Below are 25,725 nucleotides of genomic sequence, written 5' to 3' on the forward strand. Positions count from 1 at the left end.
TCTGAATGTAAGGAAAAAAATGTAGGAAAATCCACAGAGATCTCATGCAGATTTTGGTTTAGATTTGGCTAAAAAATAAAAATGTGTGGGGAATGAGGCTGCCCCTTGTCAACTTTACTGGAACAACCATGAAAAGAGAAAACCCCTTAGATTTCCAGAAAACTTGTCAAATTTTCTGTGTGCCATAGAAGCCTCCTGTCAATAAGCGCTACCTTAACTGGGGATACAAAAAGTCACATCTTCTGCTAAAATATCACATTTGTGTAAAAAATGAAGATGTAATAAAATTCCCCCAAGGGGAACTTGGGAAAATTGGTGCAAAATGTTTTTCAATTTTTTTATAAAGTTGTAATTGATGAATTGGAACATCTGAAAATTCCAAATCGCATCCACAACAGTGAATAGAAAAAAAAACAGGCAAACCCTAAACAAAAAAGACACAATACAATAATGAATCGGGCCCTAAATTATCACAGCTGATTCTTTCTCTGAGGTGAAACAGTTCTGTTTTCAGACATGTTTGACCTCACAGAAAGCAGCTGTGATCCCTTGTTGTAATGTCTGTACACTCTCTTTTTCTTCCTCCCCTCCCAAGGAGCTGTGGTATGCTCAGGCCATGTTTCTGCACGGTCAGACACGGCCATTACATAGTACACAGCAGGGGCACATTTAAAAGATTATCTCAGCACAGGAACATTTTATTAAACATGTCCAATTGGGGAAGTTATTATTATTACAAGATCTATTGATTAAAATGATCCAGGGGAAATAATCCCCTTAAATGGAATTTGCTATCTATATAGGCAAAAAAGAAAATCAGATAGCTTTCTGTTTTCACACTTGCTCTTAGGCCTTATCAGGGCCGGTATCAGCACCCGGGCAAGTGCCGGGGCCTTGAGCAGGTTGGATGTCTCATTTGCTGTCGGGGACACCCGCGTGCTATGAAGGTCTAGTGCCAGCACCTGCAAGTGAGCCCCCGTCCCTTGCTCAGGGCCATGGTACTTGTAATACTTACCTCTTCCCGTTCCTCCTCTGCAGCGACTTCCACATTTTCTGACTTTGTGATGTTTCAGATCAGAGGCTGTGATGACATGGCTAGTGTGTGTCCATTATATATGTAGCAATATATACGGGCAGCACGGTGGCTCAGTGGTTCGAATCCCACCAAGGACAACATCTGCAAGGAGTTTGTATGTTCTCCCTGTGTTTGCGTGGGTTTCCTCCAGGCACTCCGGTTTCTTACCACACTCCAAAGACATACTGATAGGGAAATTAGATTGTGAGCCCCATCAGGGACAGTGATGAAAATATGTGCAAACTGTAAAGTGCTGTGGAATATATTAGCGCTATATAAAAATAAAGATTATTTAAAGATTATTATATGGGGCCCATCATTTATGGAGCATTATATGGGGCCCATTATGTATGGAGCAATATATGGGGACCATTGTACTGTATGAAGCAATATATGGGGCTCATTGTTCTCTAAGTATATGGGGTCCATTATTCTGTATGGAGCAATATATGGGGCTCATTATTCTGTATGGAGCAATATATGGGGCTCATTATTCTGAATGGAGCATTATATGGAGCTCATTATACTGTATGGACCATTATATGGGGCTCATTATACTGTATGAAGGACTATACTGTTGGGTTTCTGAGCTATTGTAGAATTTACAATAGATATCACTCATGTAATGTAACAAGTGAAATCTTTGGCATTGTACTATACCTATTTTTCTCTGCTGTATCTGTGCATCATGAATTGTGGTATATGTTAAAGGGCCCTCTGAGACTCTTTCGCCCGGGGCCCATGAAAACCTGGAGCCGGCCCTGGCAGCAGGTCATCTGCATACAGCAGGAATTTCACCTGCGCGTCGTGGAGGGTGAGACCTGGTGCTGTGGAAGATTCCAGAGCGGTGGCCAGCTCGTTGATGTAAATGTTGAAGAGCGTTGGGCTTAAGCTGCAGCCTTGTCTGACTCCCCGGCTCTGCTGGAAATAGGCCGTTCTTCTGCCGTTCACACTCACACTGCAGAGGTTCTCGGTGTAGGAGCTTTTGATGACATTGTAGGTCTTTCCTCCTATTCCGCTCTCCAGCAGTTTCAGGAATAAGCCTGGGTGCCACACCGAATCAATGGCCTTTTTAAAGTCCACGAAACAGGCGTATATCTTCCCGTTCTTTGTATTGTGGACGTGGCTCTGAATGAGGCTGTGCAGGGTGTGGATGTGGTCGGTAGTGCGGTGGTTTGGCATGAACCCTACTTGGCTCTTGCTGAGGACGTTGTGCTCGGTGAGGAAACTGAGGATCCTCTTGTTCAGGATGCTGTTGAACAGTTTTCCCAGGTTGCTGCTGACACATATTCCTCTGTACTTGGCTGGGTCATACCTGTCCCCATTCTTGTGGATGGGTGTGATGAGGCCTTGGTTCCAGGTACGAGGGAAGTATATATACACTGCCCAGTACCACTCCTCCTGTATATACCTTGCACAGTACCACTCCTCTTGTATATACACTGCACAGTACCACTCCTCCTGTATATACACTGCACAGTACCACTCCTCCTGTGTATATACATTGCACAGTACCACTCCTCCTGTATATATACACTGCACAGTACCACTCCTCCTGTCCTGTGTATATACACTGCACAGTACCACTCCTCCTGTCCTGTGTATATACACTGCACAGTACCACTCCTCCTGTCCTGTGTATATACACTGCACAGTACCACTCCTCCTGTATATACATTGCACAGTACCACTCCTCCTGTGTATATATACACTGCACAGTACCACTCCTCCTGTATATACCTTGTACAGTACCACTCCTCCTGTATATACATTGCACAGTACCACTCCTCCTGTATATATACATTGCACAGTACCACTCCTCCTGTGTATATACATTGCACAGTACCACTCCTCCTGTATATATACATTGCACAGTACCACTCCTCCTGTATATATACATTGCACAGTACCACTCCTCCTGTATATATACAAATCACAGTACCACTCCTCCTGTATATATACACTGCACAGTACCACTCCTCCTGTCCTGTGTATATACACTGCACAGTACCACTCCTCCTGTCCTGTGTATATACACTGCACAGTACCACTCCTCCTGTCCTGTGTATATACACTGCACAATACCACTCCTCCTGTCCTGTGTATATACACTGCACAGTACCACTCCTCCTGTATATATATACACTGCACAGTACCACTCCTCCTGTATATACATTGCACAGTACCACTCCTCCTGTATAAATACACTGCACAGTATCACTCCTCCTGTATATACACTGCACAGTACCACTCCTCCTGTATATATACACTGCACAGTACCACTCCTCCTGTATATACATTGCACAGTACCACTCCTCCTGTATATACACTGCACAGTCCCACTCCTTTATAAATACACTGCACAGTACCACTCCTCCTGTCCTGTATATATATATATATACTGCACAGTACCACTCCTCCTGTCCTGTATATATACTGCACAGTACAACTCCTCCTGTATATACACTGCACAGTACCACTCCTCCTGTATACAGTATACATTGCACAGAACCACTCCTCCTGTATATACACTGCACAGTACCACTCCTCCTGTATATATACACTGCACAGTACCACTCCTCCTGTCCTGTATATATACTGCACAGTACCACTCCTCCTGTCCTGTATATATACATTGCACAGTACCACTCCTCCTGTCCTGTATATATATATACTGCACAGTACCACTCCTCCTGTCCTGTATATATACTGCACAGTACCACTCCTCCTGTATATACACTGCACAGTACCACTCCTCCTGTATATATACACTGCACAGGACCACTCTTCCTGTATATATACACTGCACAGGACCACTCCTCCTGTCCTGTATATATATACTGCACAGTACCACTCCTCCTGTCCTGTATATATATATATATATACTACACAGTACCACTCCTCCTGTCCTGTATATACTGCACAGTACCACTCCTCCTGTCCTGTGTATATATATATATACACTGCACAGTACCACTCCTCCTGTCCTGTACATATACACTGCACAGTACCACTCCTCCTGTATATATACACTGCACAGTACCACTCCTCCTGTATATATACACTGCACAGTACCACTCCTCTTGTCCTGTATATATACACTGCACAGTACCACTCCTCCTGTATACACTGCACAGTACCACTCCTCCTGTCCTGTGTATATACACTGCACAGTACTACTCCTGTATATATACACTGCACAGCACCACTCCTCCTGTATATATACACTGCACAGTACCACTCCTCCTGTCCTGTGTATATACACTGCACAGTACCACTCCTCCTGTCCTGTGTATATACACTGCACAATACCACTCCTCTTGTCCTGTGTATATACACTGCACAGTACCACTCCTCCTGTATATATACACTGCACAGTACCACTCCTCCTGTATATACATTGCACAGTACCACTCCTCCTGTATAAATACACTGCACAGTATCACTCCTCCTGTATATACACTGCGCAGTACCACTCCTCCTGTATATATACACTGCACAGTACCACTCCTCCTGTATATACATTGCACAGTACCACTCCTCCTGTATATACACTGCACAGTCCCACTCCTTTATAAATACACTGCACAGTACCACTCCTCCTGTCCTGTATATATACTGCACAGTATCGCTCCTCCTGTATATATACACTGCACAGTACCACTCCTCCTGTATATATACACTGCACAGGACCACTCTTCCTGTATATATACACTGCACAGTACCACTCCTCCTGTCCTGTATATATATATATACTGCACAGTACCACTCCTCCTGTCCTGTATATACTGCACAGTACCACTCCTCCTGTCCTGTGTATATATATATATATATATATATATATATATATATATACACTGCACAGTACCACTCCTCCTGTATATATACACTGCACAGTACCACTCCTCCTGTATATATACACTGCACAGTACCACTCCTCTTGTCCTGTATACACTGCACAGTACCACTCCTCCTGTATACACTGCACAGTACCACTCCTCCTGTCCTGTGTATATACACTGCACAGTACCACTCCTCCTGTATATACACTGCACAGTAACGCTCCTCCTGTATATATATAATGCACAGTACCACTCCTCCTGAATATATACACTGCGCAGTACCACTCCTCCTGTCCTGTATATATACACTGCGCAGTACCACTCCTCCTGTCCTGTATATATACACTGCACAGTACCACTCCTCCTGTATATATACACTGCACAGTACCACACCTCCTGTATATATACACTGCACAGTACCTCTCCTCCTGTCCTGTGTATATACACTGCACAGTACTCCTCCTCCTGTGTATATATATATACTTCACAGTACCACGCCTCCTGTCCTTCATATATACACTGCACAGTACCACTCCTCCTGTATATACACTGCACAGTACCGCTCCTCCTGTATATATATACTGCACAGTACCACCCCTCCCATATACACTGCACAGTACCACTCCTCCTGTATATATGCACTGCACAGTACCACTCCTCCTGTCCCGTATATATGCACTGCACAGTATCACTTCTCCTGTGTATATATACACTGCACAGTACCTCTCCTCCTGTCCTGTATAGATACACTGCACAGTACCACTCCTCCTGTATATATACACTGTACAGTACCACTCCTCCTGTCCTTTATATATGCACTGCACAGTATAACTTCTCCTGTATATATACACTGCACAGTACCACTCCTCCTGTCCTGTATATATGCACTGCACAGTATCACTTCTCCTGTATATATACACTGCACAGTACCACTCCTCCTGTCCCGTATATATGCACTGCACAGTATCACTTCTCCTGTATATATACACTGCACAGTACCTCTCCTCCTGTCCTGTATAGATACACTGCACAGTACCACTCCTCCTGTATATATATACTGCACAGTACCACTCCTCCTGTCCTTTATATATGCACTGCACAGTATAACTTCTCCTGTATATATACACTGCACAGTACCACTCCTCCTGTATATATACACTGCACAGTACCTCTCCTCCTGTCCTGTATATATACACTGCACAGTACCACTCCTCCTGTATATATACACTGCACAGTACCACTGGTCCTGTATATATACACTGCACAGTACCACTCCTCCTGTCCTGTATATATACACTGCACAGTACCACTCCTCCTGTATATATGCACTGCACAGTACCACTCCTCCTGTCCTGTGTATATACACTGCACAGTACCACTCCTCCTGTATATATACACTGCACAGTACCACTCCTCCTGTATATATACACACTGCACAGTACCCCTCCTCCTGTATATATATATACTGCACAGTACGCCTCCTGTCCTTCATATATACACTGCACAGTACCACTCCTCCTGTATATACACTGCACAGTACCGCTCCTCCTGTATATATATACTGCACAGTACCACCCCTCCCATATATATACACTGCACAGTACCACTCCTCCTGTCCTGTATATATACACTGCACAGTACCACTCCTCCTGTCCTGTGTATATATACACTGCACAGTACCACTGCTCCTGTCCTGTATATATACACTGCACAGTACCACTGCTCCTGTCCTGTATATATACACTGCACAGTACCACTCCTCCTGTATATATGCACTGCACAGTACCACTCCTCCTGTCCTGTATATATACAATGCACAGTACCACTCCTGTATATACACTGCACAGTACCACTCCTCATGTATATATACACTGCACAGTACCACTCCTGTCCTGTATATATACACTGAACAGTACCACTCCTCCTGTCCTGTATATATGCACTGCACAGTATCACTTCTCCTGTATATATACACTGCACAGTACCACTCCTCCTGTCCCGTATATATGCACTGCACAGTATCACTTCTCCTGTATATATACACTGCACAGTACCTCTCCTCCTGTCCTGTATAGATACACTGCACAGTACCACTCCTTCTGTTCTGTATATATACACTGCACAGTACCGCTCCTCCTGTCCTGTATATATACACTGCACAGCACCACTCCTCCTGTATATATACACTGCACAGCACCACTCCTCCTGTATGTACACTGCACAGTACCACTCCTCCTGTTCTGTATATATACACTGCACAGTACCACTCCTCCTGTATATATACACTGTACAGTACCACTCCTCCTGTTCTGTATATATACACTGCACAGTACCGCTCCTCCTGTCCTGTATATATACACTTCACAGTACCGCTCCTCCTGTCCTGTATATATACACTGCACAGTACCACTCCTCCTGTATATATACACTGTGCAGTACCACTCCTCCTGTTCTGTATATATACACTGCACAGTACCACTCCTCCTGTATATATACACTGCACAGTACCACTCCTCCTGTCCTGTATATATACACTGCACAGCACCACTCCTCCTGTATATACACTGCACAGTACCACTCCTCCTGTCCTGTATACAGTATATACACTGCCTAGTACCACTCCTCCTGTCCTGTATATATACTGCACAGTACCACTCCTCCTGTATATATACACTGCACAGTACCACTCCTCCTGTCCTGTATATATACACTGCACAGTACCCCTCCTCCTGTATACTGTATATACACTGCACAGTACCCCTCCTCCTGTATATATACACTGCACAGTACCACTCCTCCTGTGTATATATACACTGCACAGTACCACTCCTCCTGTGTATATATACACTGCACAGTACCACTCCTCCTGTATATATACACTGCACAGTACCACTCCTCCTGTCCTGTATATATACACTGCACAGTACCTCTCCTCCTGTATATATACACTGCATAGTACCACTCCTCCTGCATATATACACTGCACAGTACCACTCCTCCTGCATATATACACTGCACAGTACCACTCGTCCTGTGTATATATACACTGCACAGTACCACTCGTCCTGTGTATATATACACTGCACAGTACCACTCCTCCTGTATATACACTGCACAGTACCACTCCTCCTGTATATATACACTGCACAGTACCACTCCTCCTGTATATATACACACTGCACAGTACCCCTCCTCCTGTATATATATATACTGCACAGTACCACGCCTCCTGTCCTTCATATATACACTGCACAGTACCACTCCTCCTGTATATACACTGCACAGTACCGCTCCTCCTGTATATATATACTGCACAGTACCACCCCTCCCATATATATACACTGCACAGTACCACTCCTCCTGTCCTGTATATACACTGCACAGTACCACTCCTCCTGTCCTGTATATACACTGCACAGTACCACTGCTCCTGTCCTGTATATATACACTGCACAGTACCACTCCTCCTGTCCTGTATATATACACTGCACAGTACCACTCCTCCTGTATATATGCACTGCACAGTACCACGCCTCCTGTCCTGTATATATACAATGCACAGTACCACTCCTCCTGTATATACACTGCACAGTACCACTCCTCCTGTCCTGTATATACACTGCACAGTACCACTGCTCCTGTCCTGTATATATACACTGCACAGTACCACTCCTCCTGTCCTGTATATATACACTGCACAGTACCACTCCTCCTGTATATATGCACTGCACAGTACCACGCCTCCTGTCCTGTATATATACAATGCACAGTACCACTCCTCCTGTATATACACTGCACAGTACCACTCCTCCTGTCCTGTATATATGCACTGCACAGTATCACTTCTCCTGTATATATACACTGCACAGTACCACTCCTCCTGTCCCGTATATATGCACTGCACAGTATCACTTCTCCTGTATAGATAACACTGCACAGTACCTCTCCTCCTGTCCTGTATAGATAACACTGCACAGTACCACTCCTCCTGTATATATACACTGCACAGTACCACTCCTCCTGTCCTATATATACACTGCACAGTACCACTCCTCCTGTATATATACACTGCACTGTACCTCTCCTCCTGTCCTGTATATATACACTGCACAGTACCACTCCTCCTGTCCTGTGTATATATATATATATATATATACTGCACAGTACCACTCCTCCTGTATATATACACTGCACAGTAACACTCCTCCTGTCCTGTATATACACACTGCACAGTACCACTCCTTCTGTTCTGTATATATACACTGCACAGTACCGCTCCTCCTGTCCTGTATATATACACTGCACAGTACCACTCCTCCTGTCCTGTATATATACACTGCACAGTACCACTCCTCCTGTCCTGTATATATACACTGCACAGTACCACTCCTCCTGTATATATACACTGCACAGTACCACTCCTCCTGTCCTGTATATACACTGCACAGTACCACTCCTCCTGTCCTGTATATACACTGCACAGTACCACTCCTCCTGTCCTGTATACACACTGCACAGTACCGCTCCTCCTGTCCTGTATACACACTTCACAGTACCACTCCTCCTGTCCTGTATACACACTGCACAGTACCACTCCTCCTGTATATATACACTGTACAGTACCACTCCTCCTGTTCTGTATATATACACTGTACAGTACCACTCCTCCTGTATATATACACTGCACAGCACCACTCCTCCTGTGCATGTGCCATGTATTTATTATATTATTATATATACACTGCACAGTACCGCTCCTCCTGTCCCATATATATGCACTGCACAGTATCACTTCTCCTGTATATATACACTGTACAGTAACTCTCCTCCTGTCCTGTATAGATACACTGTACAGTACCACTCCTCCTGTCCTTTATAAATGCACTGCACAGTATAACTTCTCATGTATATATACACTGCACAGTACCTCTCCTCCTGTCCTGTATAGATACACTGCACAGTACCACTCCTCCTGTATAGATACACTGCACAGTACCTCTCCTCCTGTCCTGTATATATACACTGCACAGTACCACTCCTCCTGTATATATACTGCACAGTACCACTCCTCCTGTCCTGTATATATACACTGCACAGTACCACTCCTCCTGTATATATACACTGCACAGTACCACTCCTCCTGTCCTGTATATACACACTGCACAGTACTACTCCTTCTGTTCTGTATATATACACTGCACAGTACCGCTCCTCCTGTCCTGTATCTATACACTGCACAGTACCACTCCTCCTGTCCTGTATATACACTGCACAGTACCACTCCTCCTGTCCTGTATACACACTGCACAGTACCGCTCCTCCTGTCCTGTATACACACTTCACAGTACCGCTCCTCCTGTCCTGTATACACACTGCACATTACCACTCCTCCTGTCCTGTATATATACACTGTACAGTACCACTCCTCCTGTATATATACACTGTACAGTACCACTCCTCCTGTTCTGTATATATACACTGCACAGTACCACTCCTCCTGTATATATACACTGCACAGCACCACTCCTCCTGTATATACACTGCACAGTACCACTCCTCCTGTATATACACACTGCACAGTACCACTCCTCCTGTTCTGTATATATACACTGCACAGTACCACTCCTCCTGTATATATACACTGCACAGTACCACTCCTCCTGTTCTGTATATATACACTGCACAGTACCGCTCCTCCTGTCCTGTATATATACACTTCACAGTACCGCTCCTCCTGTCCTGTATATATACACTTCACAGTACCGCTCCTCCTGTCCTGTATATATACACTTCACAGTACCGCTCCTCCTGTATATATACACTGCACAGTACCACTCCTCCTGTATATATACACTGCACAGTACCACTCCTCCTGTATATATACACTGTGCAGTACCACTCCTCCTGTTCTGTATATATACACTGCACAGTACCACTCCTCCTGTATATATACACTGCACAGTACCACTCCTCCTGTATATATACACTGCACAGTACCACTCCTCCTGGCCTGTATATATACACTGCACAGCACCACTCATCCTGTATATACACTGCACAGTACCACTCCTCCTGTCCTGTATACAGTATATACACTGCCCAGTACCACTCCTCCTGTATATATACACTGCACAGCACCACTCCTCCTGTCCTTTATATATACACTGCACAGTACCACTCCTCCTGTAATACACTGCACAGTACCACTCCTCTTGCCCTGTATATATACACTGCACAGTACCACTCCTCATGTATATATACACTGCACAGTACCACTCCTCCTGTCCTGTATATATACACTGCATAGTACCACTCCTCCTGTATATATACACTGCACTGTCCATTATATATGTAGCAATATATACGGGCAGCACGGTGGCTCAGTGGTTCGAATCCCACCAAGGACAACATCTGCAAGGAGTTTGTATGTTCTCCCTGTGTTTGCGTGGGTTTCCTCCAGGCACTCCGGTTTCTTACCACACTCCAAAGACATATTGATAGGGAAATTAGATTGTGAGCCCCATCAGGGACAGTGATGAAAATATGTGCAAACTGTAAAGTGCTGTGGAATATATTAGCGCTATATAAAAATAAAGATTATTTAAAGATTATTATATGGGGCCCATCATTTATGGAGCATTATATGGGGCCCATTATGTATGGAGCAATATATGGGGACCATTGTACTGTATGAAGCAATATATGGGGCTCATTGTTCTCTAAGTATATGGGGTCCATTATTCTGTATGGAGCAATATATGGGGCTCATTATTCTGTATGGAGCAATATATGGGGCTCATTATTCTGTATGGAGCATTATATGGAGCTCATTATACTGTATGGACCATTATATGGGGCTCATTATACTGTATGAAGGACTATACTGTTGGGTTTCTGAGCTATTGTAGAATTTACAATAGATATCACTCATGTAATGTAACAAGTGAAATCTTTGGCATTGTACTATACCTATTTTTCTCTGCTGTATCTGTGCATCATGAATTGTGGTATATGTTAAAGGGCCCTCTGAGACTCTTTCGCCCGGGGCCCATGAAAACCTGGAGCCGGCCCTGGCAGCAGGTCACCTGCATACAGCAGGAATTTCACCTGCGCGTCGTGGAGGGTGAGACCTGGTGCTGTGGAAGATTCCAGAGCGGTGGCCAGCTCGTTGATGTAAATGTTGAAGAGCGTTGGGCTTAAGCTGCAGCCTTGTCTGACTCCCCGGCTCTGCTGGAAATAGGCCGTTCTTCTGCCGTTCACACTCACACTGCAGAGGTTCTCGGTGTAGGAGCTTTTGATGACATCATAGGTCTTTCCTCCTATTCCGCTCTCCAGCAGTTTCAGGAATAAGCCTGGGTGCCACACCGAATCAATGGCCTTTTTAAAGTCCACGAAACAGGCGTATATCTTCCCGTTCTTTGTATTGTGGACGTGGCTCTGAATGAGGCTGTGCAGGGTGTGGATGTGGTCGGTAGTGCGGTGGTTTGGCATGAACCCTACTTGGCTCTTGCTGAGGACGTTGTGCTCGGTGAGGAAACTGAGGATCCTCTTGTTCAGGATGCTGTTGAACAGTTTTCCCAGGTTGCTGCTGACACATATTCCTCTGTACTTGGCTGGGTCATACCTGTCCCCATTCTTGTGGATGGGTGTGATGAGGCCTTGGTTCCAGGTACGAGGGAAGTATATATACACTGCACAGTACCACTCCTCCTGTATATACCTTGCACAGTACCACTCCTCTTGTATATACACTGCACAGTACCACTCCTCCTGTATATACACTGCACAGTACCACTCCTCCTGTGTATATACATTGCACAGTACCACTCCTCCTGTATATATACACTGCACAGTACCACTCCTCCTGTCCTGTGTATATACACTGCACAGTACCACTCCTCCTGTCCTGTGTATATACACTGCACAGTACCACTCCTCCTGTATATACATTGCACAGTACCACTCCTCCTGTGTATATATACACTGCACAGTACCACTCCTCCTGTATATACCTTGTACAGTACCACTCCTCCTGTATATACATTGCACAGTACCACTCCTCCTGTATATATACATTGCACAGTACCACTCCTCCTGTATATATATATTGCACAGTACCACTCCTCCTGTATATATACATTGCACAGTACCACTCCTCCTGTATATATACACTGCACAGTACCACTCCTCCTGTATATATACACTGCACAGTACCACTCCTCCTGTCCTGTGTATATACACTGCACAGTACCACTCCTCCTGTCCTGTGTATATACACTGCACAATACCACTCCTCCTGTCCTGTGTATATACACTGCACAGTACCACTCCTCCTGTATATATATACACTGCACAGTACCACTCCTCCTGTATATACATTGCACAGTACCACTCCTCCTGTATAAATACACTGCACAGTATCACTCCTCCTGTATATACACTGCACAGTACCACTCCTCCTGTATATATACACTGCACAGTACCACTCCTCCTGTATATACATTGCACAGTACCACTCCTCCTGTATATACACTGCACAGTCCCACTCCTCCTGTCCTGTATATATATATATACTGCACAGTACCACTCCTCCTGTCCTGTATATATACTGCACAGTACAACTCCTCCTGTATATACACTGCACAGTACCACTCCTCCTGTATATACATTGCACAGAACCACTCCTCCTGTATATACACTGCACAGTACCACTCCCCCTGTATATATACACTGCACAGTACCACTCCTCCTGTCCTGTATATATACTGCACAGTACCACTCCTCCTGTCCTGTATATATACATTGCACAGTACCACTCCTCCTGTCCTGTATATATATATACTGCACAGTACCACTCCTCCTGTCCTGTATATATACTGCACAGTACCACTCCTCCTGTATATACACTGCACAGTACCACTCCTCCTGTATATATACATTGCACAGTACCACTCCTCCTGTCCTGTATATATATATACTGCACAGTACCACTCCTCCTGTCCTGTATATATATACTGCACAGTACCACTCCTCCTGTCCTGTGTATATATATATATATATATATATATATATATATACTACACAGTACCACTCCTCCTGTCCTGTATATACTGCACAGTACCACTCCTCCTGTCCTGTGTATATACACTGCACAGTACCACTCCTCCTGTATATATACACTGCACAGTACCACTCCTCCTGTATATATACACTGCACAGTACCACTCCTCTTGTCCTGTATATATACACTGCACAGTACCACTCCTCCTGTATACACTGCACAGTACCACTCCTCCTGTCCTGTGTATATACACTGCACAGTACTACTCCTGTATATATACACTGCACAGCACCACTCCTCCTGTATATATACACTGCACAGTACCACTCCTCCTGTCCTGTGTATATACACTGCACAGTACCACTCCTCCTGTCCTGTGTATATACACTGCACAATACCACTCCTCCTGTCCTGTGTATATACACTGCACAGTACCACTCCTCCTGTATATATACACTGCACAGTACCACTCCTCCTGTATATACATTGCACAGTACCACTCCTCCTGTATATATACACTGCACAGTACCACTCCTCTTGTCCTGTATATATACACTGCACAGTACCACTCCTCCTGTATACACTGCACAGTACTCCTCCTGTCCTGTGTATATACACTGCACAGTACTACTCCTGTATATATACACTGCACAGCACCACTCCTCCTGTATATATACACTGCACAGTACCACTCCTCCTGTCCTGTGTATATACACTGCACAGTACCACTCCTCCTGTCCTGTGTATATACACTGCACAATACCACTCCTCCTGTCCTGTGTATATACACTGCACAGTACCACTCCTCCTGTATATATACACTGCACAGTACCACTCCTCCTGTATATACATTGCACAGTACCACTCCTCCTGTATAAATACACTGCACAGTATCACTCCTCCTGTATATACACTGCACAGTACCACTCCTCCTGTATATATACACTGCACAGTACCACTCCTCCTGTATATACATTGCACAGTACCACTCCTCCTGTATATACACTGCACAGTCCCACTCCTTTATAAATACACTGCACAGTACCACTCCTCCTGTCCTGTATATATACTGCACAGTATCGCTCCTCCTGTATATATACACTGCACAGTACCACTCCTCCTGTCCTGTATATATACACTGCACAGTACCACTCCTCCTGTACATACACTGCACAGTACCACTCCTCATGTATATATACACTGCACAGTACCACTCCTCCTGTATATACACTGCACAGTACCACTCCTCCTGTATATACACTGCACAGTACCACTCCTCCTGTATATATACACTGCACAGTACCACTCCTCCTGTATATACACTGCACAGTACCACTCCTCCTGTATATATACACTGCACAGTACCACTCCTCCTGTATATATACACTGCACAGTACCACTCCTCCTGTATATATACTGCACAGTACCACTCCTCCTGTATAGATACACTGCACAGTACCACTCCTCCTGTATAGATACACTGCACAGTACCACTCCTCCTGTCCTGTATATATACACTGCACAGTACCACTCCTCCTGTATATATACTGCACAGTACCACTCCTCCTGTATATATACACTGCACAGTACCACTCCTCCTGTCCTGTATATATACACTGCACAGTACCACTCCTCCTGTATATATATATACACTGCACAGTACCACTCCTCCTGTCCTGTATATATACACTGCACAGTACCACTTCTCCTGTATATATACTGCACAGTACCAATCCTCCTGTCCTGTATATATACATTGCACAGTACCACTCCTCCTGTCCTGTATATATATATATATATATACACTGCACAGTACCACTCCTCCTGTCCTGTATATATACTGCACAGTACAACTCCTCCTGTATATACACTGCACAGTACCACTCCTCCTGTATATACATTGCACAGAACCACTCCTCCTGTATATACACTGCACAGTACCACTCCTCCTGTATATATACACTGCACAGTACCACTCCTCCTGTCCTGTATATATACTGCACAGTACCACTCCTCCTGTATATACACTGCACAGTACCACTCCTGTATATATACACTGCACAGTACCACTCCTCCTGTATATATACACTGCACAGTACCACTCCTCCTGTATATATACACTGCACAGGACCACTCTTCCTGTATATATACACTGCACAGTACCACTCCTCCTGTCCTGTATATATACACTGCACAGTACCACTCCTCCTGTATATATGCACTGCACAGTACCACTCCTCCTGTCCTGTGTATATACACTGCACAGTACCACTCCTCCTGTATATATACACTGCACAGTACCACTCCTCCTGTATATATACACACTGCACAGTACCCCTCCTCCTGTATATATATACTGCACAGTACGCCTCCTGTCCTTCATATATACACTGCACAGTACCACTCCTCCTGTATATACACTGCACAGTACCGCTCCTCCTGTATATATATACTGCACAGTACCACCCCTCCCATATATATACACTGCACAGTACCACTCCTCCTGTCCTGTATATATACACTGCACAGTACCACTCCTCCTGTCCTGTGTATATATACACTGCACAGTACCACTGCTCCTGTCCTGTATATATACACTGCACAGTACCACTCCTCCTGTCCTGTATATATACACTGCACAGTACCACTCCTCCTGTATATATGCACTGCACAGTACCACTCCTCCTGTCCTGTATATATACAATGCACAGTACCACTCCTGTATATACACTGCACAGTACCACTCCTCATGTATATATACACTGCACAGTACCACTCCTCCTGTCCTGTATATATACACTGAACAGTACCACTCCTCCTGTCCTGTATATATGCACTGCACAGTATCACTTCTCCTGTATATATACACTGCACAGTACCACTCCTCCTGTCCCGTATATATGCACTGCACAGTATCACTTCTCCTGTATATATACACTGCACAGTACCTCTCCTCCTGTCCTGTATAGATACACTGCACAGTACCACTCCTCCTGTCCTGTATAGATACACTGCACAGTACCACTCCTCCTGTATATACACTGCACAGTACCTCTCCTCCTGTCCTGTATATATACACTGCACAGTACCACTCCTCCTGTATATATACATTGCACAGTACCACTCCTCCTGTCCTGTATATATACACTGCACAGTACCACTCCTCCTGTATATATACACTGCACAGTACCTCTCCTCCTGTATATATATACACTGCACAGTAACACTCCTCCTGTCCTGTATATACACACTGCACAGTACCACTCCTTCTGTTCTGTATATATACACTGCACAGTACCGCTCCTCCTGTCCTGTATATATACACTGCACAGCACCACTCCTCCTGTATATATACACTGCACAGCACCACTCCTCCTGTATGTACACTGCACAGTACCACTCCTCCTGTTCTGTATATATACACTGCACAGTACCACTCCTCCTGTATATATACACTGTACAGTACCACTCCTCCTGTTCTGTATATATACACTGCACAGTACCGCTCCTCCTGTCCTGTATATATACAATTCACAGTACCGCTCCTCCTGTCCTGTATATATACACTGCACAGTACCACTCCTCCTGTATATATACACTGCACAGTACCACTCCTCCTGTATATATACACTGTGCAGTACCACTCCTCCTGTTCTGTATATATACACTGCACAGTACCACTCCTCCTGTATATATACACTGCACAGTACCACTCCTCCTGTCCTGTATATATACACTGCACAGCACCACTCCTCCTGTATATACACTGCACAGTACCACTCCTCCTGTCCTGTATACAGTATATACACTGCCTAGTACCACTCCTCCTGTCCTGTATATATACTGCACAGTACCACTCCTCCTGTATATATACACTGCACAGTACCACTCCTCCTGTCCTGTATATATACACTGCACAGTACCCCTCCTCCTGTATACTGTATATACACTGCACAGTACCCCTCCTGTATATATACACTGCACAGTACCCCTCCTCCTGTGTATATATACACTGCACAGTACCACTCCTCCTGTATATATACACTGCACAGTACCACTCCTCCTGTCCTGTATATATACACTGCACAGTACCACTCCTCCTGTATATATACACTGCACAGTACCTCTCCTCCTGTATATATACACTGCATAGTACCACTCCTCCTGCATATATACACTGCACAGTACCACTCCTCCTGCATATATACACTGCACAGTACCACTCGTCCTGTGTATATATACACTGCACAGTACCACTCGTCCTGTGTATATATACACTGCACAGTACCACTCCTCCTGTATATACACTGCACAGTACCACTCCTCCTGTATATATACACTGCACAGTACCACTCCTCCTGTATATATACACACTGCACAGTACCCCTCCTCCTGTATATATATATATATATATATACTGCACAGTACCACGCCTCCTGTCCTTCATATATACACTGCACAGTACCACTCCTCCTGTATATACACTGCACAGTACCGCTCCTCCTGTGTATATATATATACTGCACAGTACCACCCCTCCCATATATATACACTGCACAGTACCACTCCTCCTGTCCTGTATATATACACACTGCACAGTACCACTCCTCCTGTCCTGTATATACACTGCACAGTACCACTGCTCCTGTCCTGTATATATACACTGCACAGTACCACTCCTCCTGTCCTGTATATATACACTGCACAGTACCACTCCTCCTGTATATATGCACTGCACAGTACCACGCCTCCTGTCCTGTATATATACAATGCACAGTACCACTCCTCCTGTATATACACTGCACAGTACCACTCCTCCTGTCCTGTGTATATATACACTGCACAGTACCACTCCTGTATATACACTGCACAGTACCACTCCTCCTGTCCTGTATATATACACTGCACAGTACCACTCCTCCTGTCCTGTATATATGCACTGCACAGTATCACTTCTCCTGTATATATACACTGCACAGTACCACTCCTCCTGTCCCGTATATATGCACAGTATCACTTCTCCTGTATAGATAACACTGCACAGTACCTCTCCTCCTGTCCTGTATAGATAACACTGCACAGTACCACTCCTCCTGTATATATACACTGCACAGTACCACTCCTCCTGTCCTATACACTGCACAGTACCACTCCTCCTGTATATATACACTGCACTGTACCTCTCCTCCTGTCCTGTATATATACACTGCACAGTACCACTCCTCCTGTCCTGTATATATATATATACTGCACAGTACCACTCCTCCTGTCCTGTATATATACACTGCACAGTACCACTCCTCCTGTATATATACACTGCACAGTACCACTCCTCCTGTCCTGTATATACACTGCACAGTACCACTCCTCCTGTCCTGTATATACACTGCACAGTACCACTCCTCCTGTCCTGTATACACACTGCACAGTACCGCTCCTCCTGTCCTGTATACACACTGCACAGTACTGCTCCTCCTGTATATACACTGCACAGTACCACTCCTCCTGTATATATACACTGCACAGTACCACTCCTCCTGTCCTGTATATATACACTGCACAGTACCACTCCTCCTGTATATATACACTGTACAGTACCACTCCTCCTGTTCTGTATATATACACTGTACAGTACCACTCCTCCTGTATATATACACTGCACAGTACCACTCCTCCTGTATATATACACTGCACAGCACCACTCCTCCTGTGCATGTGCCATGTATTTATTATATTATTATTATATATACACTGCACAGTACCGCTCCTCCTGTCCCATATATATGCACTGCACAGTATCACTTCTCCTGTATATATACACTGTACAGTACCACTCCTCCTGTCCTGTATATATACACTGCACAGTACCACTCCTCCTGTATATATACACTGTACAGTACCACTCCTCCTGTTCTGTATATATACACTGTACAGTACCACTCCTCCTGTATATATACACTGCACAGTACCACTCCTCCTGTATATATACACTGCACAGCACCACTCCTCCTGTGCATGTGCCATGTATTTATTATATTATTATTATATATACACTGCACAGTACCGCTCCTCCTGTCCCATATATATGCACTGCACAGTATCACTTCTCCTGTATATATACACTGTACAGTAACTCTCCTCCTGTCCTGTATAGATACACTGTACAGTACCACTCCTCCTGTCCTTTATAAATGCACTGCACAGTATAACTTCTCATGTATATATACACTGCACAGTACCTCTCCTCCTGTCCTGTATAGATACACTGCACAGTACCACTCCTCCTGTATAGATACACTGCACAGTACCTCTCCTCCTGTCCTGTATATATACACTGCACAGTACCACTCCTCCTGTATATATACTGCACAGTACCACTCCTCCTGTCCTGTATATATACACTGCACAGTACCACTCCTCCTGTATATATACACTGCACAGTAACACTCCTCCTGTCCTGTATATACACACTGCACAGTACTACTCCTTCTGTTCTGTATATATACACTGCACAGTACCGCTCCTCCTGTCCTGTATCTATACACTGCACAGTACCACTCCTCCTGTCCTGTATATATACACTGCACAGTACCACTCCTCCTGTCCTGTATATACACTGCACAGTACCACTCCTCCTGTCCTGTATACACACTGAACAGTACCGCTCCTCCTGTCCTGTATACACACTGCACAGTACCACTCCTCCTGTCCTGTATATATACACTGTACAGTACCACTCCTCCTGTATATACAGTGCCTACAAGTAGTATTCAACCCCCTGCAGATTTAGCAGGTTTGATAAGATGCAAATAAGTTAGAGCCTTCAAACTTCACACAAGAGCAGGATTTATTAACAGATGCATAAATCTTACAAACCAAAAAGTTATGTTGCTCAGTTAAATTTTAATAAATTTTAAACATAAAAGTGTGGGTCAATTATTATTCAACCCCTAGGTTTAATATTTTGTGGAATAACCCTTGTTTGCAATTACAGCTAATAATCGTCTTTTATAAGACCTGATCAGGCCGGCACAGGTCTCTGGAGTTATCTTGGCCCACTCCTCCATGCAGATCTTCTCCAAGTTATCTAGGTTCTTTGGGTGTCTCATGTGGACTTTAATCTTGAGCTCCTTCCACAAGTTTTCAATTGGGTTAAGGTCAGGAGACTGACTAGGCCACTCCAACACCTTGATTTTTTCCCTCTTGAACCAGGCCTTGGTTTTCTTGGCTGTGTGCTTTGGGTCGTTGTCTTGTTGGAAGATGAAATGACGACCCATCTTAAGATCCTTGATGAAGGAGCGGAGGTTCTTGGCCAAAATCTCCAGGTAGGCCGTGCTATCCATCTTCCCATGGATGCGGACCAGATGGCCAGGCCCCTTGGCTGAGAAACAGCCCCACAGCATGATGCTGCCACCACCATGCTTGACTGTAGGGATGGTATTCTTGGGGTCGTATGCAGTGCCATCCAGTCTCCAAACGTCACGTGTGTGGTTGGCACCAAAGATCTCGATCTTGGTCTCATCAGACCAGAGAACCTTGAAACAGTCTGTCTCAGAGTCCTCCAAGTGATCATGAGCAAACTGTAGACGAGCCTTGACATGACGCTTTGAAAGTAAAGGTACCTTACGGGCTCGTCTGGAACGGAGACCATTGCGGTGGAGTACGTTACTTATGGTATTGACTGAAACCAATGTCCCCACTGCCATGAGATCTTCCCGGAGCTCCTTCCTTGTTGTCCTTGGGTTAGCCTTGACTCTTCGGACAAGCCTGGCCTCGGCACAGGAGGAAACTTTCAAAGGCGGTCCAGGTCGTAGAAGGCTAACAGTAGTTCCATAAGCCTTCCACTTCCGGATGATGCTCCCAACAGTGGAGACAGGTAGGCCCAACTCCTTGGAAAGGGTTTTGTACCCCTTGCCAGCCTTGTGACCCTCCACGATCTTGTCTCTGATGGCCTTGGAATGCTCCTTTGTCTTTCCCATGTTGACCATGTATGAGTGCTGTTCACAAGTTTGGGGAGGGTCTTAAATAGTCAGAAAAGGCTGGAAAAAGAGATAATTAATCCAAACATGTGAAGCTCATTGTTCTTTGTGCCTGAAATACTTCTTAATACTTTAGGGGAACCAAACAGAATTCTGGTGGTTTGAGGGGTTGAATAATAAATGACCCTCTGAATAAACTTTTCACAATTTAAAAAAAAATTAAACAAAGAAATAACATTCTTTTTTGCTGCAGTGCATTTCACACTTCCAGGCTGATCTACAGTCCAAATGTCACAATGCCAAGTTAATTCCGAATGTGTAAACCTGCTAAATCTGCAGGGGGTTGAATACTACTTGTAGGCACTGTATACACTGTACAGTACCACTCCTCCTGTTCTGTATATATACACTGCACAGTACCACTCCTCCTGTATATATACACTGCACAGCACCACTCCTCCTGTATATACACTGCACAGTACCACTCCTCCTGTATATACACACTGCACAGTACCACTCCTCCTGTTCTGTATATATACACTGCACAGTACCACTCCTCCTGTATATATACACTGCACAGTACCACTCCTCCTGTTCTGTATATATACACTGCACAGTACCGCTCCTCCTGTCCTGTATATATACACTTCACAGTACCGCTCCTCCTGTCCTGTATATATACACTGCACAGTACCACTCCTCCTGTATATATACACTGCACAGTACCACTCCTCCTGTATATATACACTGTGCAGTACCACTCCTCCTGTTCTGTATATATACACTGCACAGTACCACTCCTCCTGTATATATACACTGCACAGTACCACTCCTCCTGTATATATACACTGCACAGTACCACTCCTCCTGTATATATACACTGCACAGTACCACTCCTCCTGTATATACACTGCACAGTACCACTCCTCCTGTCCTGTATACAGTATATACACTGCCCAGTACCACTCCTCCTGTCCTGTGTATATACTGCACAGTACCACTCCTCCTGTATATATACACTGCACAGCACCACTCCTCCTGTCCTTTATATATACACTGCACAGTACCACTCCTCCTGTCCTGTATATATACACACTGCACAGTACCACTCCTCCTGTAATACACTGCACAGTACCACTCCTCTTGCCCTGTATATATACACTGCACAGTACCACTCCTCATGTATATATACACTGCACAGTACCACTCCTCCTGTCCTGTATATATACACTGCATAGTACCACTCCTCCTGTATATATACACTGCACAGTACCCCTCCTCCTGTATACTGTATATACACTGCACAGTACCCCTCCTCCTGTATATATACACTGCACAGTACCACTCCTCCTGTATATATACACTGCACAGTACCACTCCTCCTGTATATATATACACTGCACAGTACCACTCCTCCTGCATATATACACTGCATAGTACCACTCCTCCTGTATATATACTGCACAGTACCTCCTCCTGCATATATACACTGCACAGTACCACTCGTCCTGTGTATATACACTGCACAGTACCACTCGTCCTGTATATATATACACTGCACAGTACCACTCCTCCTGTATATATACACTGCACAGTACCACTCCTCCTGTCCTGTATATATACACTGCACAGTACCCCTCCTCCTGTATATATACACTGCACAGTACCACTCCTCCTGCATATATACACTGCACAGTACCACTCCTCCTGTATATACACTGCACAGTACCTCTCCTCCTGCATATATACACTGCACAGTACCACTCGTCCTGTATATATACACTGCACAGTACCACTCGTCCTGTATATATACACTGCACAGTACCACTCGTCCTGTATATATACACTGCACAGTACCACTCCTCCTGTCCTGTATATACACTGCACAGTACCACTCCTCCTGTCCTGTATACAGTATATACACTGCACAGTACCGCTCATGTCCTGTATATATACAGTGCACAGTACCACTCCTCATGTCCTGTATATATACAGTGCACAGTACCACTCCTCCTGTCCTGTATATATACACTGCTCAGTACCACTCCTCCTGTCCTGTATATATACACTGCTCAGTACCACTCCTCCTGTATATATACACTGCACAGTACCACTTCTCCTGTATATATATATATATACACTGCACAGTACCACTCTTCCTGTATATATATACTGCACAGTACCACTTCTCCTGTATATACACACTGCACAGTACCATTTATCCTGTATATACACTCACTGGCCACTTTATTAGGTACACCTGTCCAACTGTGTGTTAAGACTTAATTTCTAATCAGCCAATCACATGGCGGCAACTCAGTGCATTTAGGCATGTAGACATGGTCAAGACAATCTCCTGCAGTTCAAACCGAGCATCAGTATGGGGAAGAAAGGTGATTTGAGTGCCTTTGAACGTGGCATGATTGTTGGTGCCAGAAGGGCTGGTCTGAGAATTTCAGAAACTGCTGATCTACTGGGATTTTCACGCACAACCATCTCTAGGGTTTACAGAGAATGGTCCAAAAAAGAAAAAAAATCCAGTGAGCGGCAGTTCTGTGGCCGGAAATGCCTTGTTGATGCCAGAGGTCAGAGGAGAATGGGCAGACTGGTTCGAGCTGATAGAAAGGCAACAGTGACTCAAATTGCCACCCGTTACAACCAAGGTAGGCAGAAGAGCATCTCTGAACGCACAGTGCGTCGAACTTTGAGGCAGATGGGCTACAGCAGCAGAAGACCACACTGGGTACCACTCCTCTCAGCTAAGAACAGGAAACTGAGGCTACAATTTGCACAAGCTCATCGAAATTGGACAGTAGAAGATTGGAAAAACGTTGCCTGGTCTGATGAGTCTCGATTTCTGCTGCGACATTCGGATGGTAGGGTCAGAATTTGGCGTAAACAACATGAAAGCATGGATCCATCCTGCCTTGTATCAACGGTTCAGGCTGGTGGTGGTGGTGTCATGGTGTGGGTAATTTTTTCTGGGCACTCTTTGGGCCCCTTGGTACCAATTGAGCATCGTTGCAACGCCACAGCCTACCTGAGTATTGTTGCTGACCATGTCCATCCCTTTATGACCACAATGTACCCAACATCTGATGGCTACTTTCAGCAGGATAATGCGCCATGTCATAAAGCTCGAATCATCTCAGATTGGTTTCTTGAACATGACAATGAGTTTACTGTACTCAAATGGCCTCCTCAGTCACCAGATCTCAATCCAATAGAGCATCTTTGGGATGTGGTGGAACGGGAGATTCGCATCAGGGATGTGCAGCCGACAAATCTGCGCCAACTGTGTGATGCCATCATGTCAATATGGTCCAAAATCTCTGAGGAATGCTTCCAGCACCTTGTTGAATCTCTGCCACGAAGAATTGAGGCAGTTCTGAAGGCAAAAGGGTGTCCAACCCCTTACTAGCATGGTGTACCTAATAAAGTGGCCAGTGAGTGTATACACTGCTCAGTACCACTCCTCATGTCCTGTATATATACAGTGCACAGTACCACTTCTCCTGTATATATACACTGCTCAGTACCACTCCTCCTGTCCTGTATATATACACTGCACAGTACCACTCCCTGTCCTGTACTATGGCATCTCAGTGTTATCAAACACGACAGCCCAAATACAACCATGCAAATCAAATGAAAGCTGGAAACACTATGATAACACTAAGGTGCCAAACTCACGAGAAGTACTGTCATAGGGACACAAACGCTCCTCTCATAGACACAAGCTGTGATCCAGAGAACAAAGTAGTTTTC

General features: G+C 44.7%; 1 protein-coding gene across 4 annotated transcripts in view; it reads right to left on the reverse strand.

Moving 5' to 3' along the window:
- LRRC61 (leucine rich repeat containing 61) overlaps positions 1 to 25,582 on the reverse strand; it is a 51,379-nt gene extending 25,797 nt beyond the window's left edge. Inside the window, exons 1-3 of one of the 4 annotated variants that reach the window (XR_012221336.1) lie at positions 18,892 to 25,582; positions 6,834 to 16,926; positions 1,736 to 5,916 (exon numbers count right to left, since the gene is read on the reverse strand). The gene's annotated coding sequence lies outside the window, so the exon portion shown is untranslated. Of the gene's footprint in view, positions 1 to 1,735 lie in introns of all 4 variants that reach the window. The other 3 variants (XR_012221335.1, XR_012221337.1, XM_073551218.1) reach the window with 3 other exon arrangements.
- Positions 25,583 to 25,725: the final 143 nt, after the last annotated feature.

This window comes from Dendrobates tinctorius, unplaced genomic scaffold (genome assembly GCF_039654945.1).
Source record: "Dendrobates tinctorius isolate UK_male_01 unplaced genomic scaffold, ASM3965494v1 ptg000173l, whole genome shotgun sequence".
In the NCBI taxonomy this organism is placed as follows: Eukaryota; Metazoa; Chordata; class Amphibia; order Anura; family Dendrobatidae; genus Dendrobates; species Dendrobates tinctorius.